This window comes from Pan troglodytes, chromosome 9, assembly GCF_028858775.2.
Source record: "Pan troglodytes isolate AG18354 chromosome 9, NHGRI_mPanTro3-v2.0_pri, whole genome shotgun sequence".
Lineage (NCBI taxonomy): Eukaryota > Metazoa > Chordata > Mammalia > Primates > Hominidae > Pan > Pan troglodytes.
Window position 1 is genome coordinate 5,287,168 of NC_072407.2, and position 25,562 is coordinate 5,312,729.

The 25,562-nt window shown below is 55.5% G+C and overlaps 1 long non-coding RNA gene across 1 annotated transcript; it reads left to right on the forward strand.

Annotated features, from left to right (window-relative positions):
* Nucleotides 1-11,103: 11,103 nt before the first annotated feature.
* Nucleotides 11,104-22,628, forward strand: LINC02688 (long intergenic non-protein coding RNA 2688). Its single transcript, XR_010147407.1, has 4 exons — nucleotides 11,104-11,269; nucleotides 11,777-12,447; nucleotides 14,827-14,980; nucleotides 15,702-22,628. It is a non-coding gene; the product is annotated as a long intergenic non-protein coding RNA 2688 (long non-coding RNA).
* Nucleotides 22,629-25,562: the final 2,934 nt, after the last annotated feature.

Consider the following 25,562-nt stretch of genomic DNA (forward strand, 5'->3'; position numbering starts at 1 on the left):
CGCACCCTGGTGGGGGCTCCATCGTGGCACCATGGGGCCTCCAGAGCCTGGGGGTCTGTCTCTCTCAATGCACTCGCTTGGTGGCAAATGGCTGGGAGCGACGTTTCTGTCCTGGCTGGGGAGCGCTTGAATGCGCTGAGCAGTGGGGGAGATAAGCGTGCGAGGTGTTGTTCCTGGAGCAACCTGGTGATAGGAGCCACGTCCTGTGGGCCTGGCTGGAGAACAGGGCCTGAGGACTGGACAAGTGGGTGATTGTCCCCTCTCATGCCCAGCGCTGGCCCCGCCCTCTGTGTCCGTCTGAGTGGCCTGGCCCTGAACAGTGGTCACTCCGGGCCTGGTGTGGCTGTGAAGCGGGAGTCAGGGTGGGCCCCGGACCCCAGCTTCCCGGCTGAACCGTGAGGGTGGGCGCTGGCTCCTAGACCCGCAGGGCTCCCTGGACAGGTGTGAGCAGACCTTCACTTGGACTTGAGGCCTTCACCCCTGCAGGTGTCTCCAGAAGGCTCTGGAACGGACTCGGGCTCCCCTCACAGGAGGCTGAGGCCCTGGGTCTGCTGGGACTCGTGTTCACAGAGGCACTGGGATGGACCTGCTGGTGGCCCCCTGCCCCTCGGCCAGCCCCTTCCCTACCCATGCCCCGCTGGGCCCTGTGGTCAGGTGTGACGTCCCCTGGAGGAGAACAGGTGGGGCTTCACCCCCTGAGGCTTGGCAGCTGGTTCCCATCAGATCAAAGGACTGAAAACTGTGGGTTTGGGGAGTGTTTGGGAAAGATTTCAACCCTGGGAGTGGGAATGCACCCGGGCTTGGATCGCTGCCATTCCCCATCCGAGGCGCGGGCCCAGTGCCGGCCGGCAGAGCTCAATTTGGCCAGCCAGTGCCCAGGTGCATGCCCGAGGGGGCGCGTCACGGCTTCCTGTTGATCCGGATGCCCGATGTCTTGGGAGGCACTGACCCTGTGCCAGGTCCTGGAGCCCATTGCTTGGGGAGGCGGTGGGAACCTGGAGACCCTGGGGACAGAGCGGCTGGATGCAAGGTCCCCCAAGGGGCAGGGGGATGGCAGGGAAGGGGTGTCAGGCCTGGGTGAGGTCACCTGCCCCACCCTCCCTCCAAGGCCCTTGTGTGGCTGGGTGGGGCTGGCCCTGGGTCCTCTCCCTCTCCCCTGTCCCTGAACGTCACTGGTGACCTCCCCGTAGACTTGTCCAGCTTGCCAGTACCCTGCGGTTTTGCCTCCTGAGCATGTTGAAACGCTCCTAGTCCAGCTCTTGCCTGCAGCCACCCCGATCGAATCTGGCCTGCCGTGGTCCCCGCCCTGCAGCCCCGAGTGTGTGGTACCCCCTCATTCTCCCCAGCACCTCAGAGGAGGCCCTGCCTGGCTCTGACACTCCCTGACCTCTGGCCTCTATCCCCCTCCCTATTCAACTCCTGCTTCTCCACCAGCCCTGCAGACCCCCCTGACCCCAGCTGCTGGGGTCCACCCTGCCGGAGGTAGAAACAGAGCCAGCTGCATGCCACAGGTGAGGGCCCTCCCCAAGGCCTGGGGAGGGGCAGCGTGACCCTGGGAGGGCAGCTGCAAGGGCCGGGCAGTGCAGCTCACCCGGGCGACCACCAGCCCACCCTCAATGAGACCCCACAGCCCCTGTCCAGTGATGTTCAGAGGGCCAGGGCTCCCTGGGCACCCACCGGTCTGCACTTTCAGACTTGACTGCTTGGTGCCTGGGCTGGGATTTGGGGGCACTACCCTTCCCCCCTATCCCCGGGACCCCCTTTGGGAGCCGGACACTCAGGTGCGCACAGCCCCCACCCCCAGCCCAGCCCCAGCCCTGTGCTGTCCACTGCCCACAGCCCACTGTGTGGCCTTGAGTGGACCGAAGGTCTCGTCTGGCTGCGGGAGGGGCCCTGGTAGCTGCTGGGCCTGGAGGTGGCTGGGATGGTGGGCCTGGAGGTGGCTGGGATGGTGGGCCTGGAGGTGGCTGGGATGGTGGGCCTGGAGGTGGCTGGGATGGTGGGCTGGCCCCCCTGTCCAGGGTGGGTTGAGGAGTAGCTGGCAGGAACCACTGCCTGAGGCTGGGCTCAGCCCAGGCTGGTAGACTCATGTTCCAGAAAGGGCTGGGGAGCTTTCTACCTGCCCTCCTCCAGAGAGAGGCCCTTGTCCTTTTTGTCTACTTATGCCCCATGCGGGAAGTAGTTCAGGGTAGGCTGGGGCCCTCAGGAGCGGGCACGTTTCAGCCTGGGGCGGGGGCAGGATACGGGCCGCCGGGGCCATTGAGGCAGCAGCACAGGAGGGGTCCTGGCCAGGCCACTCCTCCCTCCAGGTGGGAGCTTAGCTGGGGCGGGACCCCTACCTCCCCGGGTGAGCATTGCCGGCCGGTAGCCTTGGGCAGGCACCCAGGAGAGGCCCCTGGCCTGAACTCCTCTCACACCTGACTCTGGTACCTCTGAGCCCCAGGGTAGGTGGCTGAGTCAGCTCCCCAGCTGGCACCCCAAATACCTTCTCCCCTTTTCCCATCCCATGGGAGGTGGCTGTGTGCCACAGGTGAGGGTGCAGAGCCCCCAGCTGCTCCCTGCCCTGAGAGTTTCACCCCCTGGCATGGGGCCCTGGGCAGACCCTCTCAGGACAGAGCCTTCCTTGCAGGCCGGCCCTGCCAGGCCCTCAGAGTGGGGGTGGCTGTGCCCCACCAGCCCCGAGGGGAAGACCAGGATCCTGAGGGCTGGGGTGCACCTCCGATGTCCTGGGGGAGATGTCCATGCGTTGCCAACTCCAGGTCTGAACCCAAGGCGCCCTCATCTGAGCACAGGGAGAGGCTGCCGGGACGGCTGGGTGTCTGGCTGACTGCCCCGCCCGGGCTCTGGAGCTGATAACCAGCGGATGCGGAGTGAAATGCAAACAGATAAGGTTGTTGGGAACTAGACCCCCTGGACTGCTCCGGGCGGGCAGCCGTGAGGCACCACACTGCCCAGGGCCAGGGGTTATCGGGCCGCCTTTTGCCCTCAGTGAGCGCAGCTGGATGGGGAGTTAGCAAGGGCTTGCTCTCCGAGGGTGGCTGGTGAGGGGGCTTTGAGGAGGGTGGGGGGACCCTGGGCTGCCGACTCAGACTCTGGAGGCTGCTGGTCAAGTGGGAGTGGAGGTCAAGCTGGAGCTGAGGCTCATGAGACCACCTCTCTCCCAGGAATCCTCATCCCTCTCATGGGGGTGACGTTTAGGACTCCCTCTGGGGAGCCCGGCAGGGCCCCAAAAGCACAAGTCAAATGGCCTCTGAGGGCAGCTGCAGCTCACAGCAAGGGGGCCCTGGGAAGCCCAGGGTGAGAAGAAGGGCTTCCAGGGCTCCAGGTGAGGAGCAGGACTGGGTGGGGGGTGGGTCCAGGTCACCAGGAGGTGGAGCGTGGGGCCAGGTCACCAGGAGGTGTCGGAGACCAGGCTGGAAGGTGACCTGGCCTAGAGTAAGCTGGAAGAGGTGGGTAAACTGAGGACCAGAGCTGGGGGTGGGGAAGGGACTCTGAGCCAGCCTTGGGGGCGGTGGTGCTGTGTGCTGGCGTGGAGTCTGGGCAGGTGCCCCGGCAGAGGTGCCTCTGCCAGCAATGGCGTTGGGGCCACAGATCCTGCAGAGAATTTGAAGAATTTGTTTTTTTCCCCAGAAAAGCTCCAGGTATTGCAGCCAGACCCGAGTCTCTCTCAGGAATCACATCCAGGGCCCGTTCCAGGCAGTGGGACGTGCAGTGGGGGCAGCCACTGAGGCCCAGGCAAGCAGGGGTGACGGGGCAGGTCCTGGTCCAGAGGGTCGTGGGGGACGCTGGCATGGCTGGCATGGCCTGCAGAGAGTCGAGGAGCGCCCAGGCTCACCACAGCTGGTTCTTCGGGTGTTGTTCAGGGGAAACACAGTGGAGGCCAGACGGGAACAGGTGGGTTTCCCGGCCACTCACACCAGGTGCCGGCCCAAGGGAGCCTTGGGCCTGATCTGCTGCCCAGCGGCCGTGAGTGCTGTGTGGCCCGTGGGAAGCCCCGTGCATATGGCCCGCAGAGTCAGGTGTGGGGGGCCCAGAACACGTAGGCCTGGCAGAAGCCCAGGTGGCACAGACGTGGCCCTACAGCCGGGCTCGGGGCCCCGGGAAGCCAGAGGCTCAGGCCCTCCCAGCTGGCATCAGGGCTGATCGGGGCTGAGACCGGTCATCGGAGCAGCCCATGTCCACTGTCCACTGTCTCAGCGGCTCCCCGGGGGTCCCCCAAACCCCAACCCTCCCCCAGATAGGAGCACAAGCAGGGTGGCCGAGGAGCACCCCCCAGCTTACCCACGGACCCTGGCTCAAGACTGGTGGCCAAGGTGCACCCTCGCTGTAGTGGGCAGCGGCCTCCAGTCCTGATGCCACCGACTCTTGGGGGCATGGCCAGTGCCTGAGGCGGATGCGTGCGCACACATGCTCCCAGGAGGTGTTTGTAACAACCCCAAACTGGAAATGACCCAGATGTCCATCAGAGCGCAGCCTGTTCACCTGTTCATCCAGCTTCAGCAATTACAAGCAAAGCAGTTAGAACACGTGTGTCCGTGTCTCAGAGGAGCATGTGCTGCCACTTCTCCCGGCGTGGACTGGCTGGATCACGTGATTGGCGTCTGAATTTTTCAGAAACGGCCAAACTGTTTTCCGGCATGGCTGTGCCATTGTGCCTCCCACCCGTGATGTGAGTTCCAGCCCCTCCTCACCCTCCTGTATGCTTGACGTCGTCCGTTTTTAAAATTTTAGCCATTCTAACAGGCGTGCAGTGCTATCTGACTGTGGTTTTCATTTGAATTTTCCTAACGACTAATGGCGTTGAGCATCTTTCCATGCGTTTATTTGCCCTCTGTGTATCTTCTTTGATGAAGTGTCTGTTCTAATGTTTTGTCCATCCATTTTAAAATTGGGTTGCTTCAGTTTTGAGAGTTCTGTATATATTCTGCATTCGAGTCCTTCACTAAAAATACAAACTTGGCAAAGATTTTTCTCCCAGTCAGGGCTTGTCTTTTTAGTCTCTTAATAGTGTCAGAAGATACTATTAAGTGTCAAAACTTCTGTTCAAAAGAGCGAAAGTTCATTCTTTCCCTCCCTCCCTCCTTTCTTGCTTTCTTCTCCCTCCCTCCCTCCCTCCCTCCCTTCCTTCCTTCCTTCCTTCTTTCCCTCCCTCCCTCCCTCCCTTACTTCCCTCTCTCTCTCTCTCTCGATGGAGTCTCGTGCTCTGCCGCCCAGGCTGGAGTGCAATGGTGCAATCTCGGCTCACTGCAACCTCTGCCTTTCCAGTTCTGGCAATTCTCCTGCCTCAGCCTCCGGAGTAGTTGGGACTACAGGTGAGCGCCACCACGCCTGGCTAATTTTTGTATTTTTGGTAGAGATGGGGTTTCACCATGATGGTCAGGCTGGTTTCAAGCTCCTGACCTCAGGTGATCCACCCACCTCGGCCTCCCAAATTGCTGGGATTACAGGCGTGCGCCACCTAGACTGGCCGAAGTTCTTAATTTTGGCAAAGCCCAATGTATTAATTTTTACTTTACACATCATGCTTTTAGTGTTGTGTCTAAGAAATCTTTGCCTAATCCAAGGTCATGATTTTATCATTATGAAAGGACCTTCTTTATTGCCAGTTCCTTGCTCTAAAGTCTACCTTGGTATTAATATTGCCACTTGATCTTTCTTTCTGTATTAGCCACGGTGTGTTTTTTACTCTTCCTTTACTTTCAATAACTAATGTGTGTCTTTTACTTACAGTGAGATTCTCTGGGCAGCTTATAGAGTGATCTTGCTTTTTATTCTAGTCTGACAATCCACATCTTTTTATTGGGGGTGTTTAGACTATTACATTTAATGTAATTAGTGATGTGGCCAGGTGAAAAGCTACCATCTTGCTACTTGTTTTCTGTTCCTTCCATCTGTTCTTTGTCTTTCTTTTCTGCCTTCTTTTGGATTGACTATTTTTCCACAGTTCAATTTTATCTCCTTGTTTGCTTGTCCGCCATAACTTTTTATTATTTTAGTAGTTCCCTTAGAGTTTATAGTATGTCTACAACCTCCTATAGTCTACTTTCCAAAGATATTATCACATTCCATATATAGAAGAAGAACCTTCCAGGCTGGGCACGGTGGCTCACGCCTGTAATTCCAACACTATGGGAGGCCGAGGGGGGAGGATCACCTGAGGTCAGGAGTTCGAGACCAGCCTGGCCAACGTGGTGAAACCCCATCTCTACTAAAAATACAAAAATTAGCTGGGTGTGGTGGCACGCGCCTGTAATCCCAGCTACTCGGGAGGCTCAGGCAGGAGAATTGCTTGAACCCGGGAGACAGAGGCTGCAGTGAGACAAGATCGTGCCACTGCATTCCAGCCTGGGTGACAGAGCAAGACTCCATCTCAAAAAAAAAAAAAAAAAAAAAAAAAAGGTGCCTCACAGCTCCCTTCTCTTGGGTTGTGCAATTCTTGTCACCCATTTTACGTCTACACACGATTCACACCTCACTGCATTGTTGGAATTTTCGTTTAATTAATTATTTTTTAAAGAGGCTTAAATAGTAAAAAAACTTCTATATTTACCCATACAATTACTATTTCAAATGCATTATTCCATCGTGTAGATCCATATTTCTTTTTTCTTTTCTTTTTTTTTTTTTGAGATGGAGTCTCGCTCTGTCACCCAGGCTGGAGTGCAGTGGCGCGATCTCGGCTCCCTGCAACCTCCACCTCCTGGGTTCAAGTTCTCCTGCCTCAGCCTCCCGAGTAGCTGCGACCTCAGGCACCCACCACAACGCCTGGCTAATTTTTGTGTTTTTAGTAGAGATGGGGTTTTACCATGTTGGTCAGGCTGGTCTTGAACTCCTGACCTCAAGTGATCTGCCTGCCTCTGCCTCCCAAAGTGCTGGGATGACAGGCCTGAGCCACCGAGCCCGGCCACGGAGCCACATTTCTATCTGATTTCCTTTTCCACCCGCCTGAAGGGCTTTCTTTAACATTTCTTAATGGACACTGCAATGGTTATTTGTCTGAAAATATCTTCCTTTTGCCTTTGTTTTTGAAAGATGTTTTTCTAGGATGACAGCTTCTTCTTCCGTTTGTACTGTAAAGGTGCTGCTCTAGTTTTCTTACTGGCACAAGTTCCCCCGCCAAAAAAATCTGTTGTTATTTTAATATGTTTCCTCTTTGTAACACGCCCCCACCCCACAACTTAAGATTTTCTCTTTTACACTGATTCTGTATGATTAGGATTTGGTGTCATTTCCTTCATGTTTCTTGTACTTTGTACTCACTGAGCTTCTTGTATCTCTGGGTTTTAGTTTTCATTAATTTTTTTTTTTTTCTGAAACAGAGTCTTGCTCTGTTGCCCAGGCTGGAGTGCAATGGCGCAATCTCGGCTCGCTGCAACCTCAAACTCTGGGGCTCAAGCAGTCCTTCCGCCTCAGCCTCCTGAGTAGCTGGGATTACAGGCACCTGCTACCACGCCCAGCTAATTTTTGTATTTTTAGTAGAGATGGGGTTTCACCATGTTGGCTGGGCTGGTTTCAAACTCCTGACTTCAGGTGATCCACCTGCTTTGGCCTCCCAAATTGTTGGGATTACAGGCGTGAGCCACTGCCCCCTGCCAAGTTTTCCTCAGATTTGAACACATTTTGGCCATGATTTCTTCAATTTTTCCTGTCCTCCTCTCCCTTCGTGGGCTCCGTTTATAGACGTGTCAGGCTGCGCGAAGCTTTGCAACCTACTGCTCACTAAGGAGCTGTTTATGTTTTGGATTCTTTTGTCTTTCTGTGTCTCTGTCATGTCTTCGAGTTCAGCGCTGTCCTCTTCTGCGGTGTCGCATCCACTGTTAATCCAGTGTGTTTCATCTCACACATAGTCATTTTCATCTTTAGATGTTTAATTTGGATCCTTGTTTATATGTTTCATGTTTTTTACTAAATACGTTCAATTTTCAGCATAGCATTTTGATGACATGGAATACTGTCGTAACGCCTGTTTTAATGTCTTTGTCGGCTAATTCCAACATCTGTGTTAGTTTTGTGGTTTGGATTAGTTGAATTTTCTCCTGATTATGGGTGGAATTATCCCCTTTCTTTACCTGCCTGGTACTCTTTGAATGGAGGTCGGACTTCGTGAATTTTACCTCGTGGGCTGCTGGATACTTTTGTGTCCTGGAGCTTTGTTCTGGGACATAATTAAGGGACTGGAGAGAGTTTGGGCCTCCTGGGCCTCGTGTGGCTCGTAGGTGGGCTCAGAGCAGTGCTGAGTCCAGGGCAAACTACTCCTCACCATTGAGGCAAGACCCTGAGGGGCACTCTGCCCACCACACCGTGAACTTTGAGTGGCGAGGTTTCTCGGTGGCGCTGGCGGGAGCAGTGCTTTTCCCAGCCTCTGTGAGCTCCGCTGCTCTTCCTTCCAATCCTTCGGGTCGTTGCTCGCCAGCCTTAGTCTCCTCCCAGGCACGTGCTGAGCGGGTTCCCTGCCAAACGCTCAAGACGGACCTTCTGCAGGTCTCCAGGCTTTGCTCTGGGCAGCTCCCTCCCTGCCAGTGTCCTGTGCACTCCAGCTGCCGTGGTCTCCCCGGCCTCTCAGCTGAGCTCTTCCTGAGTTCCCCTTCCTGGCCCCTTGTCCTGGAAACCCTCAGGTGGTGACCTGGGCAGTTTAGGGCTGTTTCCTGTCTGCCATGGACTGAATGTTTGTGTCTTCCCCACCCTCCAGTTCCTGTGTTGACATCCTAGTGCCCAAGGTGACGATATTAGGAGGTGGGGACTTGGGGAGGTGGCAGAGTGAGCCCTCAAGAATGGGGTTAGTGTCCTTACAGGAGAGATCCCAGAGCCAGGCGCGGTGGCTCATGCCTGTAATCCCAGCACTTTGGGAGGCCGAGGCAGGTGGATCACCTGAGTTCAGGAGTTCGAGATGAGCCTGGCCAGCATGGAGAAACCCTGTCTCTACTAAAAATATGAAAATTAGCTGGGCGTGGTGGTGGGCGCCTGTAATCTCGGCTACTCGGGAGGCTGAGGCGGAGAATCACTTGAACCTGGGAAGTGAGCTTGCAGTGAGCCGAGATTGTGCTACTACTGCACTCCAGCCTGGGTGACAGAGTGAGACCCTGTCTCGAAAAAAAAAAAGAGACCTCAGAGAGCTCTCCCACCCCTTCTACCAGAGGTGAAGGGGACCCAGTGGGAAGGTGCCATCCGTGAACCAGGGAGTGGCCTCACCAGACATCGAATCTGCCAGAGCGTGGATCTTGAACGTCCTGTCCTCTGCAGCCGTGGAGATGCGTGTCTGTTGCTTTTATGCCGCTCAGGCCATGGCGTTTCTGGATAGCAGCCGGGTTGGAGGGAGCCGCTGTCTCTCTGGGACCACTCTCTTCGTCGCCTGATGTCCACCGTCTTGACAGATGTTGTTTCCCATATTTCCTGGAGTTTTTTAGTTGCTAAATCCTGGCCTCTGCTACTCTCTTTGCTAAAAATGCTAGTCCTTGATGACATGGAATCTTGATACTTTAATACAGAGTGGAACATAGTCACTAAATAAAACCTGGAAAAATGTAGAAGAGTAGCAGGAAGAGAACACACCCCAGCCCCATGGTCCACCCGCCCGCAGTCCCTATTGCTGCCTCCTGGCTCTGGTTTCCCTGCTCGTGGGGCTGGGCAGCATTGCTGCAACTCTTGATTCGCTTTCCTGGGGCCACCATAACCAAGCAGCACAACCCGGGAGATGGCTCAGAGTCTCTCTGCGTCCTGGGAGCCTGAGATCCAGGAGTGGGTGGGATGGAGAATGGTTCTCCCTGGGTCACTCTGGAGGACCTCTTAAGGTGGACTTCTTAAGGGAGCCCCAGCTCCCACCTTGCCAAAGAGCCTCCGAGCCACACCTGCCTCCCCCAGGCCTCCAGTTGGTGCCCACATGCAGCCCCCACCGTGGGGTCACCCTGGGGTAAGGGTCTCTCCTCCCCTGCTAACCTTCTGCTGGGTCTTGGCATCCCTGGGATGAACCCTCCTGGCCTGGACCTTGCCGGCCCACATCAACCCCCAGCCCTCTGCTCCTTGGCCTCACCCACAGCCTGCAGAATGTAGGTGAGTTTCCTGGTGATAATATAATAATAGCAATGATGATGATGATGATGATGGCAATAACAATGATGACAGTCAACACTGCCACGTGCCGGGCTCTGGCCCTTTGCATGTCTGGGCCGGCTGTACAAGGCACTGCTGGGGCTCCCGGGCTGGGAGCCAGGGACAGGCACCGTCACAGCAGCCAAGGGGCCCCCCTACCACCCCAGCACCTGCTGGCCCTGAACCAGCTGCTCCTTGAGAACTTTGACTGACTCTTCCACTTGGCAGCATTTTAATCTGCTGGTGCAAGAGCCTTGTCGCTTCCTCAAAGCCTGTGCCCATGGCCGTGGGCAGCTGCCTGTCCCTGTGTAGGCAGAGCTGCGTCATGCCCTGTGGCCCCAGGTCTGGCTCTGGGGTTCTGGCTGGGCGGGGCCTGGAACCTTCTGGGAGTCACCATTGACTGGCTGCAGCCACCGGCTTCCCAGCAAGGATGTCCCCTTCTGTAGGAAAATGGGGACGTCGGGAGCATTCTCTGGACAGCAGGAGATGCATGTCGACAAGCTGGCCCTGCCTCTTCCCACTCCAGAGTGGTGAGTGGGGATTCTGGGGACTTCCCCGGCCCCCATGGGTCTTGCGTGTCCTGGTGCCCATGTGCCTCCAGTCCCAGGGTTGGCCACGGTGTGGACCCCTCCACTTTCCTCCAGGCCTGAGGTGGGACCCAGGTGGCCTGTCAAAGAAGAGCCCAGCCCAGACCCTCCCCCGACCCCTGGGGGAAGGAGGCCACCAGGCACCCCGCCTTCCTGCTGCCTATCAGGGTGAATCTCAGGGGACCCTGGTGCAGGAGGGGCTGGCTTTGAGCTGGACAGGCCTCTGGGGTTGCTCTGGTGGCCTTCCCTCTCTCTGGGTCAGACGTGCCCAGGCAGGGAGCGTCCAGGCCATGACAGAGCCGGGCCAGCTGGGGACAGGGCATCCCCCAGTGCAATCCTTGTAGCGAACGGGTCCTAGAGTGCAGCTGGCGGGACACTCCCGCCATCACTGGATTTACTGCAGGTGGAGACGGGTTCTGTGCCCACGTAGATGAGGAAACAGGCACAGAGAGGGGGCGGCCTGCCCAAGGTCACCGGGGAGGGAGTGGAGAGGCTGGATGCCCTTGGGCCCAGACTGCAGCCTCCCCTCCCCGATGTGCTGCGGCCCCAGTGTCCTGGGCCCCACGTGGCGCCTGAGCCCACAGGTGTCACCAAAGGTCTGAGTTGCGGGGACAAAGGCGGGGACAGGCCCGAGGTGCGGGGACAAAGGCGGGGACAGGCAACCCCTGCGGTTCGAGGGGTAGGAGGCCACACATCAGTCCCTGGGAGGGCAGGCAGGAGGTGGGCCCAGCGGGGCTGGGAAATGAGGGGCCAGTGCCCCTCGCTCACTGCAGGGGATGTGAGAGGGCGAGTGGTCGCTCAGCCACACCCACACCCGTGTGTACAGGACCCACGCCCGCCCGCCTTGCTGTCGCGCCTGTGCACGGCTCACACTCGGGCTCACACAGCTTCTCCCATTATTGAGGCGCTGCCGGGCCCTGCAGGACTCAGATTGTCCTGTGCAACTTGGCAGGGTCACCCTCACGCCTGCCCGGTGGCCCCACCTGCCCCACCTGCCCAGCTTCTCTCGCCTCTCAGTGCTGTCTGTCCCAGAGCCTCCCATCAATGGGGCCAGAGGGCTCTGGCCCGGCTGTGGGCTGACTGTTCTCCCCAAGATGCCTGAGAGCCACCCGGGCACCGGACTTGCCAACATGCAGGCACACGCAGGCACACACCTGGACCACACGGCCCTGAGCACACGCCTTGCCCAGCCCTCCTCCGGGCTGTGGTGCGGGTGCCAGGTGCCACCTGCTGGCGGGCTACAGCATCACGGCTCTCGCCCTCCGGAGCCTTCCATGGTGCCACACCAGCCTCTGGTCTGGCTGCAGACGGCTTGGGCTGGGCAGGGAAGCTTCCGCTGTCAGGGAGCCTGGGACCACAGACTTTGCTCCAAGCGCCCTGGGTGGGTAGAGGCCAGGTCCAGTATGAGGAGCCCTGGTTCCCTGAGGTAGATGGAGCCAGGCAGAAGTTGAGTAGACATGGGGGCTGCAGCCCTGGCCCCACTGCCCGACTCTCTCTCTGCATTTCAGGAGCTGGCAAGATCCAAGGGGGTCCCCAAGGCCCTGAGGCTGCACTGAGCACCCCTTTCCTGCCCATTTTCAGATGCAGCGGTGTCCTGGACCCCTGGGGAGAGGTGACCCCCCACCAGCAGGAAGCTGGGCCTGGTTTCTGTCCCTCTGCAGCCACAAGGCCTGGCCAGGATGCTGGGAGCACCACACCCTGGAGACTCAGCTCTCCAAGGACTCAGTGGGCCCCCGGCCCCCTGGACTCCCACCCAGACACCATCTCAACCCAGGTCTGTCTGCATCTCCCCGTCACTGCCCTGGGTTCTCCACTCCTGGACCCGACCCTGGTCCTGGGGCAGTGTCCCAGCTGCTGTGTCCCAGGCCCCCCATCCACTGACCTTGGCCCACCTTCTATGTGGCCCATTAGAGGGGTGTGGGGGCGCAACTTGCTTCTGCTGAACCCCTAGGCCTGCCAGGGGGCATCAGGATTCTGCACAGAGAGGCAGGGGACCTGGCCAGACATGCAGGTACCCACGTACCTAATTCAGGGCCTTGGGGCAAGGACTGTGTATTTATCCTGGCCCAGGCGAGTCTGGGGGTGTCTGAGGGGTGGTGAGACGTCTGGGCAGATTGTTCCTGCCCTGCTCTGCTCTGCCCCACCCTGGCCAGCCCTCCTGGCTTCTCAAGGTGCTCCTGGCCACGATGGCACAGTCCCCCAGGCCCAAAATGTGCCCCCACGCTGCCCGAATGCCAGTGCGGGGGCTGGTAGCAACCAAGGCCACGCCCTCCCCTCCCCCTCCTGGGGCACCTGCCCCCACGCTGTGGCCATGGCTCCCTGGCTCCACCAGCTTCTTGTGACCCCTGAGGCTCCCCAGCCCCTGGCCCCCCATGGAGAGTTCCCTCCCCATAAGGGGGGCCAGACACCCCCGTGCCCACTCCTTGGGAGACTGGCATTAGATCCTGGCTGTGGGACAGGCTGGGCCACTCTGGGGGTGAGACCAGGCTTCTCCCACCTGGGGGACCCATCCCGGCTCTGGCCCTGGGCGGGCGACAGCCTGGGTTTCCTGTGTCCTCACCGCCCGCTCATCAGCAAGATGGGGATGTGGATGACAGGAGTGCTGGCCACGGAGGGCCTGGTGTGGGTGGCCGTCGGGACGAGGGTAGTGTGGGCGGCCACGGCAGTTGGTGCTACTGCTGGGAGGGGCCGAAGGTGAGGCCCTCCTGGGCTGTGGGTCCCTGTAAGCCACTGCCCCCGTGGGGTGTGCAGTCACCAAGCTGACCCGCTGCCGGGGTTCCGCCCCCTCCCTGTCCCTGCTGCTTCCCTGGCACCTGTGTCCCAAGCCTGAAGCCCTGTCCGTGTCAGAGGTGGCACCTCCCTGGGCACGGGCACTTGGACGCTGGTGCCTCTCCTGCTGCGGACCCCTTTGCTGTGGTCAGGGCCTCCTCCCTGCACCGGCCCCGCCCGTGACTGCAGGCCTGGCGGGGCCCTTGATGGCCACAGAGGGCACAGGCCGGGGCCAGGAGGGCACCGTCTCCTGGGGCAGATATGCTGGAGTGAGCTATGGAATTGTCCATCAGCAGCGGCAAGCTTTGCGGAGCGCCAGCTGTATGCAGAGCAAAGGCGGGCCAGCCGGGAAGGGCCAGTGAGGACCTGGGGTCCCTGGCGTCCCCAGGAGCCTGCACCCCTACGCGGGGGACGCCTGGGCAGCTCCTCCCTCCTCCACTCCCCGCCCTCTCCTCCCCTCCTTCCTGCAGTTCCCACAGCTGTTTGGGGGCCTCCCGTGGCGCCTGGTTGAACTGCAGGGGGAGATGTGTGTGGACACTGCAACCCTCCCGAAGCTGGGCCTGGAAGAAATGACTTCCCCAGAACCTTATCTGGGCCGGAGAGGGGCGTTGGCAGGGGGGGGGTCTTGCCGCCTCCGGTCCTCTGCATGCCAGGCATCACCTGGGGCCGGGCCAGGGCAGGCTGCCTGGACACCATGGACCTGCCCAGCTGTAGGGGAGGTGTGTCCTGCAGCCCTACCCGAGGCCCAGGCCTGTGTGGCTGAGAGGACTGAGGACGGCTGACCCCCTTGGTGACTGCCTGGGCCCAGAGGGGAGTGGGGGGAGTGGTCAGCTGGGTGTGGCCAGCCCTGGGGGAAGGATCCAGGGACTGCGTCCACTTAGGGATAGGAGGCAGCTAGCAGAGCCCTCCCAGCTGACCAGGGGAGGCCCTGTGGGCACAGGAGGGGCCCCAGGTATAGGTACAGGTGCAGGGCTGTGCGGCTCTGTGTCACCCAGGTGGAGCGTCTTGCCCCGTTTGATGGCTGACAAAGTGCCCTTGAATGCGTCAGACCCAGCGTGGTCCCAGGGTCCTGACCCTAACATTACCCTCACCCCAGCCTACCCCTGCCCTAAATTCACCCCAAGCCCCCACCCAAACCCCTCAGACCCAACACCTTAACCCTAGACCCAACCCTACACCCCAAGCCCTAATCCCTAACCGCTAGCCTCACCCTAACCTTCCTACCGGATGCCACCTGGCAAACATCCTCCTGGCCCCTATCCACCCCTCCCCCGAGGATCCGGGAGGCAGTGGGGTCCCTGGGAGGCTGCTCCCTGCGGAACGCGATGGACAGATGCATGGGCACCGGGCCCCAGCACCCTCTGGCTTCTTTCATCCTCCCCAGGCACTTCCCCCGGGCCAGAGGGCAGCCTGGCAGCCCTGGACTCTGGGAGGGCCGAGTCTGGGGAGCTGGAGGACGTCACATTCCACTCTTGATGATGCCGCCCCAGTCCTACAATCTGGACAGCAGGAGAAGCTGCCCATTTCCTCCATCTCCGGTAATGAGAAGCAAATGCTGATCCTGGCCGTCTCCTGGCTCCTGGGTCCCTAGGTTCCTGCTGCCCCTGCCAGTTCCTGGAAGATGCCAGCAGGAGGGAGGGCGGTGGAGCTGGACTTGCGCCCACAACAGGATCTGGCCATAAACGCAGTCAGGGCGAGGCTGCGGGGTGGGCGGCTGAGCCTCCTGGTGGACTATCTCCCCTCCCACCCCCCGCCCTGGCCCGCAGCTGTCGGCTCTTCCTGGGAAGCCGCAGCCTTTGTTTGTTCCTTGAAGGAGCTGGTGCGTTGCCTGCGAGCTCCTCTGCAGGCTTGGGGGTTGCACCTACTGTCCACCCCCCTCGAAACCAGCTCCATCCAGCAGCAGGCTGCAAGCCTGGAGAGGCCAGCGGGGACCAGGCAGGGAAACTGAGGTCCCAAAAAGGCAGGGAACAGGTGCAGGGGGCCTGTCTGACCTGCGCTGGGACTGGGCCAGGTGAATCTCCTCCAGGGCCCAGCCCCATCTTGGACAGAGGAAGGTGATAGTCAGGAAAGACAGGAGTGGCCTCTTCTAACAATTTCAGCTCTGAAGGGGCCGAGGGTGGCGATGCTGACAGCATTTCCTCCAGCTCCCACCTGCCTGCTCCGGGGAACTCCCCGCCCAGGCATTGATATTCACCTGGTGATACTAATAATTGTCTCAGGTGATAAATTGTCTCAGCTGCTCTCCCACATGGCCCACAGGTCCCTGGAGGTTCCCCGGATCCTTTCAGGGGAGACCATGGGCCCTAAACGATCTTCATAACAAAACTGAGAAGTGGCCTGGCTTCTTCACTGTGCACCTGTGTGCTGGGATCCAGCGTGGTCTGACTGGGCAGCTCCTTTCCTTCCCTGACGCTGCTCCAGGGGAAAGAAGGACCAGGGTCAATCCGGGGTGCCCCAGGTGGATCAGCGAATGCCCCTGAAGCCAGGTGCCAGTTGCATCCCCGTCCGATGCCCCCACCCCAGTCTCCTGAGCCTCATTAGTCACCCCTCATTTTCCTCTGGGGACCCCAGGCCCCAGCTCCTGTCTGGTTAGAGGCTGAAGGGGTCTGAGCGACACCTACCCTAGGGGACCTCCGGAGGGGTCTTGGTGTCCTCTGACTTCTATCCTCAGAAGGGAGCTCAGAATGCAGCTGAGGCTTCCCCTGGGGCCCAGGGTGTCTGTGTCCGAGCCACAGCCAGAGTGTGCCCTGGAGAGCCGCTGGGATGCACGGTGGGCTCTCGTCATCCTGTCCCCACTCCAGGCTTAGGCTGGAGCCGTGATGGCACCGCTGCACTCCAACCTGGGCAACAGAGTGAGACCCTGTCTCTATAAAATAAAAACAAAAATAAAGAAGAGCATGTGGTTTCTGCAGTTTCCTGGCCAAAAATGCATAACTCCAATCTCAATCATAAGAACACATCCAACGTCCTCAACAAGGGGAGGTTCTACACACACCTGCCCAGCGCCCCTCAAAAGTGTCAAGGCGTGAAAGACATGGAGGCATGTAGAAGACGGGAGAGCCAGTGTGGCCTGTGGTATGTTCATGACGGTCACAGGTCAGCGCCCACGGTCACTCAGCAGCCATTCCAGGCAGGCCCCAGGGGCCCAAGAGGAAGGTGGGATGTGGTGGGATGGGGGCTCTGCACGGCCCTGCAGCACAAGTGCCCTGCCGACTCCAGGGGAAGCTATCTGGCCCCCTCATGGTGCCATTCCCCAGGGACGGGTCCTTGCCTGCCTCGCCGGCCCTCCACAGACAGGACAGGGACAGGTCGTCAGCTGTCACGGAGGCCCTCGCAGTTTTCTGAATGTGGACTTGCTGTTCCTGCCCATGGCGTCGTCCATGGACTCGACAGCACCCCACTGTCCATCACACCCCCACTGATGCTGCTTCCCACAGCAGGACTCATCCCATGCTCAGGCAGTGCTCCCAGGAGCAGTGGGTTAATAGGGCGTGGGACGGCCCCCTGAAGACCAGTTATGGTGCCGGCCAGGAGGCCCTCTGAAAGGACGGGCGCAACCCCGCAGAACAGACCAGGTGCTCACCATCCATGTCTGGTGCCGCTTCTCTGTGGCGATGGTATCCAGGAATCATGGGTGGGAGTCACGGCCACCGTCCCTGTCGCACCAGCCCGCCTGCTCACACAGCCACCGTTCACTCTAGCTTGAAGGTCCTGCTTCCTCAGGGAGGAGCACTCCCTCCAGGGTCGAGGTGCTGGCCGTGTGGAGTTCGACGTCGGGACTGTCCCCAGGGGCCTCTCTTCCCACTGAATCGACAGAGAGAATGTGAGCTCGCTGTCCGGCGGGCGGGGCCGGGGATCCTGTCCGCCGAGGGGACACCGGATCGCTGCAGAGAGAGGACTAGACCCAGAGTCCAGCCAAGACCAGAACTGAGACCGGGCGACCAGCAGAGCCTGCACAATAATAATGCTTCGTTTTGCAAATGTATTTTGTTCTTTTATTGTATATATTTATCATGTCCAATGTGATGTTTTGAAACGTGTTTACATTGTGGTTAAATCAAGTGGCATAACACACATGACTTCACATACTTCCCATTTTTTTGTGGTAAGAACACTCAAAATCTACTCGCAATGATTTTCTTTCTTTTTTTTTCTCTCTTAATGATTTTCAAGGATGCAATATGGTGTTATTAACTGTAGTCACCATGCTGTGCAGTACATCTCTTGAATTTATTCCTTTTGTCTAACGGAACTTTTTTTTTTTTTGAGATGGAGTTTGCTCTGTCGCCAGGCTGGAGTGCAGTGGCACGATCTCGGCTTACTGTAACCTCTATCTCCCAGGTTCAAGCAACTCTCATGCCTCAGCCTCTGGAGTAGATGGGATTACAGGCGCCCGCCACCACGCCCAGCTAATTTTTTTGTTTATTTGTTTGTTTTTTGAACCGGAGTCTCGCTCTGTTGCCAGGCTGGAGTGCAGTGGTGCCATCTTGGCTCACTGCAACCTCCGCCTCCTGGGTTCAAGTGATTCTCCTGCCTCAGCCTTCTGAGTAGCTGGGATTACAGGCGCCTGCCACCATGCCTAGCTAATTTTTGTATTTTTAGTAGAGATGGGGTTTCACCATGTTGGCCAGGATGATCTTGATCTCCTGACCTCATGATCTGACCGCCTCAGCATCCCAAAGTGCTGGGATTACAGGCATGAGCCACCGCGCCTGGCCTAATTTTTGTCTTTTCAGTAGAGACGGGGGTCTCATCATGTTGGCCAGGCTGGTCTTGAACTCCTAACCTCAGGTGATCTGCCTGCCTCTGCTTCCCAAAGTGCTGGGATTACAGGCGTGAGCCACTGTGCACGGTCTGTAACAGAAACTTTGTACTCTTGGACCAACCCCTCCCCAGTTCCCAGCCCCTATGTCCCTGGGTCCTCTCTCTGCTTCTGTGAGTTCAACTTTTCTAGGCTCCACTTATGTGTGAGATCATGCAGTGTCTGTCTTTCTGGGCCTGGCTTCCTTCAGTCAGCATAAAGTCCTGCAGTTCATCCATGTCGGCACCAATGACACATTCCCTCTTCTGTGGAGGAACAGTTCTCTGACGTGGATGCACCTTCCTTGGCTGCTGGACGCTGAGGCTGGTTCCATGTCTGGCTGTAGTGGACAGCACTGCGGTGAACATGGGGTGCGGGTGTCTCTTCTGCGTACTGATGTGGCCTCCGCGTGTCACGCCCGGGAGTGGGACAGCCGGATTACGTGGTGGTTCTGTTTTCAGTTTTTTGGGAACCTCCATGCTGTTTTCCATAACGGCCATCATCACAGACTTCTTATCATGAAATCATTTTAGACTCGTAGAATCCTGGTAAAAATAGTATAGAGAATGGTGATCTGTCATCTCTGGGCAGGGCAAAGGGAGCTGGGGCGACCGGGCAGGAGGGAGGTTTGCTTTCATGATCTGTTCTTTACCTATTCAAAAACAATTAAAATAAAGGCCAAGGCAGATGGATCACTTGAGGCCAGGAGTTTGAGACCAGCCTGGCCAGCGTGGTGAAACCCCATCTCTACTAAAAATACAAAAATTAGCCGGGTGTGGTGGGGCACACCTGCAATCCCAGCTACTCGCGAGGCTGAGGCAGGAGAATTGCTTGAACCCGGGAGGCGGAGGTTGCAGTGAGCCGAGATCGTGCCACTGCACTCCATCCAGCCTGGGTGAAAGAGTGAGACTCTATTGCAAAAAAAAAAAAGAAAAGAAAAACCAGAAAAAAACACACAAAATGCGCCATTGCACTCTAGCCTGTGTGACAGAGTGAGACTCCATTTCAAAAAAAAAAAAAAAAAAAAAAAAGGCTGGGCACGGTGGCTCATGCCTGTAATTCCAGCACTTTGGGAGGCTGAGGCAGGTGGATCCTGAGGTCAGGAGATCGAGACCATCCTGGCTAACATGGTGAAACCCTGTCTCTACTAAAAATACAAAAACTTAGCCGGGCGTGGTGACAGGTGCCTGTAGTCCCAGCTACTCAGGAGGCTGAGGCAGGAGAATGGTGTGAACCCAGGAGGCGGAGCTTGCTGTGAGCCGAGATTGCGCCACTGCACTCCAGCTTGGGTGGCAGAGACAAACAAACAAACAAAAAAACCCAGAAAAAAACCACAAAAAAACCCCCCACAAAAAAACCATTAAAATAATTTAAAATTTTAAAATAATGTTTAGTAAAATAATGTTTAATAAAAAATAACGTTTAGTGTTTAACGTGAGAAATGCTTATATGGTAAAAAATAAGGAAAAAGGATCATTTAAAAAAGAGTGAGAAGAAAATAGAGTCAGATATTTATCTGATCTTTAGGGAAGAGCACTTTTCTAAGCATACAAACAAAGGAAGAAATAATAAAGAAAAAAAGTGACGAATGTGTTACCTCCCTAAAAACGCGTGCGTAAGAACAAGGGTTTGATCCTCACTGACGGGGTCCCAGGTGCTGACTGGAGTCCAGCAGGCCCCAGAGCCGGAGGCTGAGTGCGAACCACGGAGGTGACCTCCATGGCAGGAGCAGCGCGGCGTGTCCGTCCCGCATAGACAGAAATGCGGTCCAGGGGTGTGGGAGGACCATGAAGGGGTCACGCTGAACGTGCCGCAGGTGCCCACCAAGCAGACAGTCTGCCTTTCGAGGTGTGGTTCAGGGAGTTAGCAGGGCGCTAACCGCCGGCTGCTCCGTTGGGTGCAACATAGACAGAAAAGGGGTCACATTAAACTGGAAATGCCAGACCTGGCTTGGTTTACTGTGGAGGAAGGGATGCAAAGGCCTAGGGAGATTGGAAGGCTAGGGTAGGTTTGTCACTTAAGACCTCCTCACCCACCAGAAGGTCCAGAAGACAGACCTTTCCCCATACTGGGAACTAGATTAGTGAGGGGGATAGAAATAGGGACAGATCCCTGGGCTGCTCTTCTCTGAGGGCCACAGACCTCACAGTGGGAGCCACAGCCACTCACCTGGAAAAGAGTCGCAATGGGAAGAATGGACCCGGGACAGCCGAGTGGTGGCTTTCAGCCGTCAGAGGCGAGGGGGACCTGGGACTGCCAGGCGGTGGCTCTCAGCCGTCAGAGGCGAGGGGGACCCGGGACAACCGAGCGGTGGCTTTCAGCCGTCAGAGGCGAGGGGGACCTGGAACTGCCAGGAGGTGGCTCTCAGCCGTCAGAGGCAAGGGGGATGCGGGCGCCATCATGAGTAGCAGAGGCAGAATGACAGTCAAGCTGGGCTGACCCCTTAGCCACAGCTCTCCTAGGAGGAAAACAGAAAGCCTGGGAAGATGGTACTGGATCTGCGGGAGGCCAAGGTCGGGGTGTCACCTGAGACCAGGAGTTCAAGACCAGTCTGGGCAATATAGTGAGAACCCCATCTCTAAAAACTAAAAAATTAGCTGGGCTTGGTGGTGCACACCTGTGGTCCCAGCTACTCAGGAGGCTGAGGCAGGAGGATGGCTTAAGCCCAGGTGTTCAAGGCTACAGTGAGCCAAGATTGCATCACTGCACTCCTGCCTGGGCAACAGAGCGAGACCCTGCCTCAAAATCAATCAATCAATCAATAATCATGTTCTCAGCAAATATTTAACTTCCCCGATATATTGTGGGGGAAAAGAGGCTGTAAAACAATCTGTGGTAATAGCCAGGAGAACTTAGGAGCACCCGTGGGTGCCCATGCCGGCAGAGATTCACGAACACTGTTCACCCCCATAACCAGCAAGGGTGCTGCCATCCAGAACCCATCGCAGATGAGCAACTGTGCCTGCCCAGGCCAGGCCACGGCACCCAGCAGCCGGGACCCCTCCCCACCTGAAACGATACTGCCGCCTGGGGACCCCAGGCCGCTGACATGGGGACGTGCTAGAGTTTTTGAACACGTCTCTGCATCTGGACATGCCCTCAGTGCACGTGTATTGCTTTATGTTCAGAGACGTCAAATGTCATTTAATGAAAAGACTCCGGCTACATAATTGTCCCCAGGAATGCCCAGGACAATGTCAGGAATCTCCCAGACCTGCACAGAAGGTGGGAAAGATTTTGAACGATTAAGAGGCTTCTTGGGGGAGGGGGAGAGGGACATTTTTCTTCCACCCACGGACAGTTCTGTGTTTTCTGATTTCTGTAACGAGTGCCACAGCTCTGTATGGAAAACAGCACTGCCTTTGGCGTCCCTCCCAATTCCTGGCACATGAGTCAAGGGCTCCCCTAGCGTCACCGTTGAGGGCAGGGCAGCCCCGGGCTCACAAAGTAAAGATGGAAAGGGCCAGGCCTCACTGCAGGGTCACCCTGAGGCCATAAAATCCTGCATCTTACGTCTTGGGCACCATTTAATACAATTAAACGGTGCAATAAAGGAAGGGAGTAATAAAGAAAGCAAATGTCAGCCAGCGAGGACATCCGGCACAGGCCACACCCCGGGTCCAGCCCCACTGGGGTGGAGTCTGAGGTCCCTGGGAACCCCAGAGTCTATGCACTGCTGTGCCCAGCTAATTTTTTAACATTTCTGCAGAGACAAGGTCTCCCTAGGTTGCCCAGGCTGGTCTCGAACTCCTGGCCTCAAGCGGTTTTCCCAACGTGGCCTCCCCAAATGCTGGGATTATAGGTGTGAGCCAGTGGGCCCAGCCACGTGCTCTTATGTAGCTTATCAGAGTGTATGATGCTGCCTGTCCCATTGCTGGGGATGTTAACCTTGACCCCTTGGCTCAGGTGGCGTCTGCCAGGTCTCTGCACTGCAAAGTTACTATTTTGCGACTTTGTAATTAATAAATATCTTAGGGAAGATACTTTGAATTCATGTAAATAACTTGTTTCTCTTCTAACCTCAGCCTATTGACTTTAGCATACCTCTGTAGACAGCTGTTGATCCTGTGGCGTCTGATGGTGATTTTCTATTTACTTCATTTCTTCTGCATTAATTAACTGGAATTCTATTAAAATAAGCTGTTTCTTCTTATTTGTTTGTGCAGTTATTTACTTCACTATGGGTTTGTAGATACTTATTTTATTATTTGGGTTATAATCCAACATTATCTTTATTTTGTTGCTCAAATTGTTCCAGTGTTGGCCATGGCAGCCCCTTCACAGCGGCTCCTGTGTGCTTTCACCCTATCTGTTTTTGAGCCCTTCCTCATTTTCTGGCACCATAAAATGCTCCAGGTTTATCTTGTAATTTCCTTCCCCAGAGACCCAGCTACTTCTCTAAGGAGTCCTGATTCTTTTAATTGGAAAATGGTATTTAGAAACCAAGATCTGGGCATTGGGTGTGGTAGTTACTACTGGGGTGTCATTTTTTTTTGGTAGACCTTCTCAGGGGAGAATACTAGAAAGCATCTGTATATACCCTAATCCATGCACACACACATTCACACACACACATGCACACACACATTTCTACCTATCTCTTCTATCTCTCTACCCGTCTATCATCCATCAAACACATTGTTGTAAGCCCTTGGTTTTTGGGTGCTTTGTTATGCAGCAATAGCTGACTGATGCATGCGGCTGGGATTGTGCACACTGTATTTTCAGGCTCTTTGGCCAGATGGTTTCCTGGAAGGCACTGGTGGGAGGTGAGGAGAGGAGATTTCTGTTCCTTCACCAGCTTCTTTCAGGGCCCACCAGCCACAGAGGGGGGCGGCTACTCCAGCCCACCACTTCTTTTGGCACTCCCAATACCGGCTCTGCCACCCCCTCCTTTCTCTGTGCTCCTGGGTTCTGGCAGCCCAACCTCTTTCATTTGTTTCCCCAGCCTTGGGAATGGAAGCTGCTTCCTGCTGTTCACAACGTCAGGTGCCTTGGTGCCCGTCTTCTCTTCCAGCCTCCAGCACCTGTGTAACCAGTTCTCTGTATTAACTTCCTTCTGTTTGAAATAATGAGCATGGCTTCCTTTTCCTGACTGACTGCACAGTGATGGATGCCAAGTGGACTTTCAAGGTGAGTCTGAGGTACAGAAGCTGGAGGTGCACTAGTGGGTGGATGAGGAGACAGACCCTCAGGAGGGAGGGGAATGTGCGGTTTAGCCAAAGCCGCATGTAGGGAAAATCCACCACGTTCCACTCCTACATGGGAAATGAAGGAAAGCCTTGGATCAATGATCTCTCTACCGTAAGAAATTAGGAAAGAAAGAGAAGAGGAAATTAAGCCCAATGTGAGCAGAAAAAGCAAAATCATCGATAAAACGACAAAATGAAACACTAGAGAAAAGTCAACAAAACCAAAAGCTGGTTCTTTGAGAAGATGAATAAGACGGATAAACCCCTAGCCAGGCTGGAGAATAAAAGAGAAAACAGACAAATTACCAATGTTAGGAACAAGACAGGTGACGCCACTGCGGATTCTACAGATATTACAAAGATAATAGGGAGACATCATGAACTACTTCACGTCGAAACATTTGGCAGCCCGGATGAAACGGACAAACTCCTTGGAGACAGGATGAATCGAAGATCACTTGGGCAGAAATAACTTGAATGGCCCTATATGTTAAAGGAATTGAATTGTAAATAAAACACAACAAAAGCTTCCTACAAAGAAAACCCCAGGCCCAGATGGTTTCACTGGTGAATTCTACCAAAGATTTAAGAAAGAAGTATATCAACTCTGCACAAACCCTTCCAACAATAACTGAAAAGAGAGGAACACCTTCAACTCTTCCTCTGAGGCCAGTATTACCCCAATTTCAAAACCACATAAAAACATTATAAGAAGACTATGAACCTTTCCTTTGAAAGCAGTCTTTAGATACAAGCTTTATCTGACACATTAACATGTTAGACTGCTTTCAAATGAAAGACTGAGTATCAAATGAAAGAAGAGGCTTATGAAGGTGTTGGAAATGAGATCATCGGGAAAAGAGTGTGGGAAGGGGCTTTCCTATCCCTCTTATTTACAACCCAACTTAATAAACACATGGTATACTATTTCCTGCTATTCTTTGTTCTGTGTTTCCCGGTTATTTTGATAATGTACTTTACCACTGTGGCCAGTTCTTCTCCTGACTCTTTCACATAAATAAAGTGTCCATATTTCTGAAAAAAAAAAAAAAAAAAAAGTCTATGAACCAACATCCCTCATAAACACAGATGTAAAAATTCTAAACAAATTAAAAAAAATTTTTACTTTAAGTCCTGGGATACATGTGTAGAACGTGCAGGTTTGTTACATAGGTAAACGTGTGTCATGGTGGTTTGCTGCACCTGTCAACCCATCACCTAGGTATTAAGCCCCACATGCATTACCTATTTGTCCTGATGCTTTCCCTCCCCTCACCTCCCACCCCCAACCAGGCCCCGGTGTGTGTTGTTCCCCTCCCTGTATCCACGTGTTCTCATTCTAAACAAGATTTTTTCAAATCGAATCAAACAATTTATTAAAACTATAACCACAGGGGATTTATTCCAAGAATCCAGAGTTGGTCTAACATTCAAAATCAATGTAATTCATCATCTGAACAGACTAAAGATGACAAATCATAGGATCATCTCAGTCAATTCAGAAGAACGCACTTGACCAGATTCAACACCCACTCCTGATAAGAACTCTCCTAAAAATAGAATATAACTTCCTCATCCTCATAATGGCATTTATAAAAAGCCTGCAGATGACATCATACTTAAACACTAATGCTTTCCCCTGAAATCAGGAACAAGACCAAGATACCTGCTCTCACCACTTCTAATGAACATGGCGCTGGAAAGCACAGCCAGGCAATCGGGAAGGTGAATACACTTAAAAGATCTAGATTGGAAGGGGGAGTGAAACTGTGACAGATGATGTGATCGTCTGTGCATAATCGAGAATCTATAAAAGGCAACGGCAGTTGTCCCTTGATGTCCACGGGGCATGGGTGCCAGCACCCCTAGGACACACAATGTGTGCGTGCGCTAATCCTCTACATAAAACGGCATAGTCTTCGCATATAATCTACATACATCTTCCCATGTACTTTATTTATTTATTTATTTTTTTAAGACAGAACCTCTCTCTATCACCCCAGCTGGAGTGCAGTGGTGTGATCTAGGCTCACTGCAACCTCCGCCTCCTGGGTTCAAGCAATTCTCCTGCCTCAGCCTCCCGAGTAGCTGGGTCTACAGGCAACTGCCACCACCCCTGGCTAATTT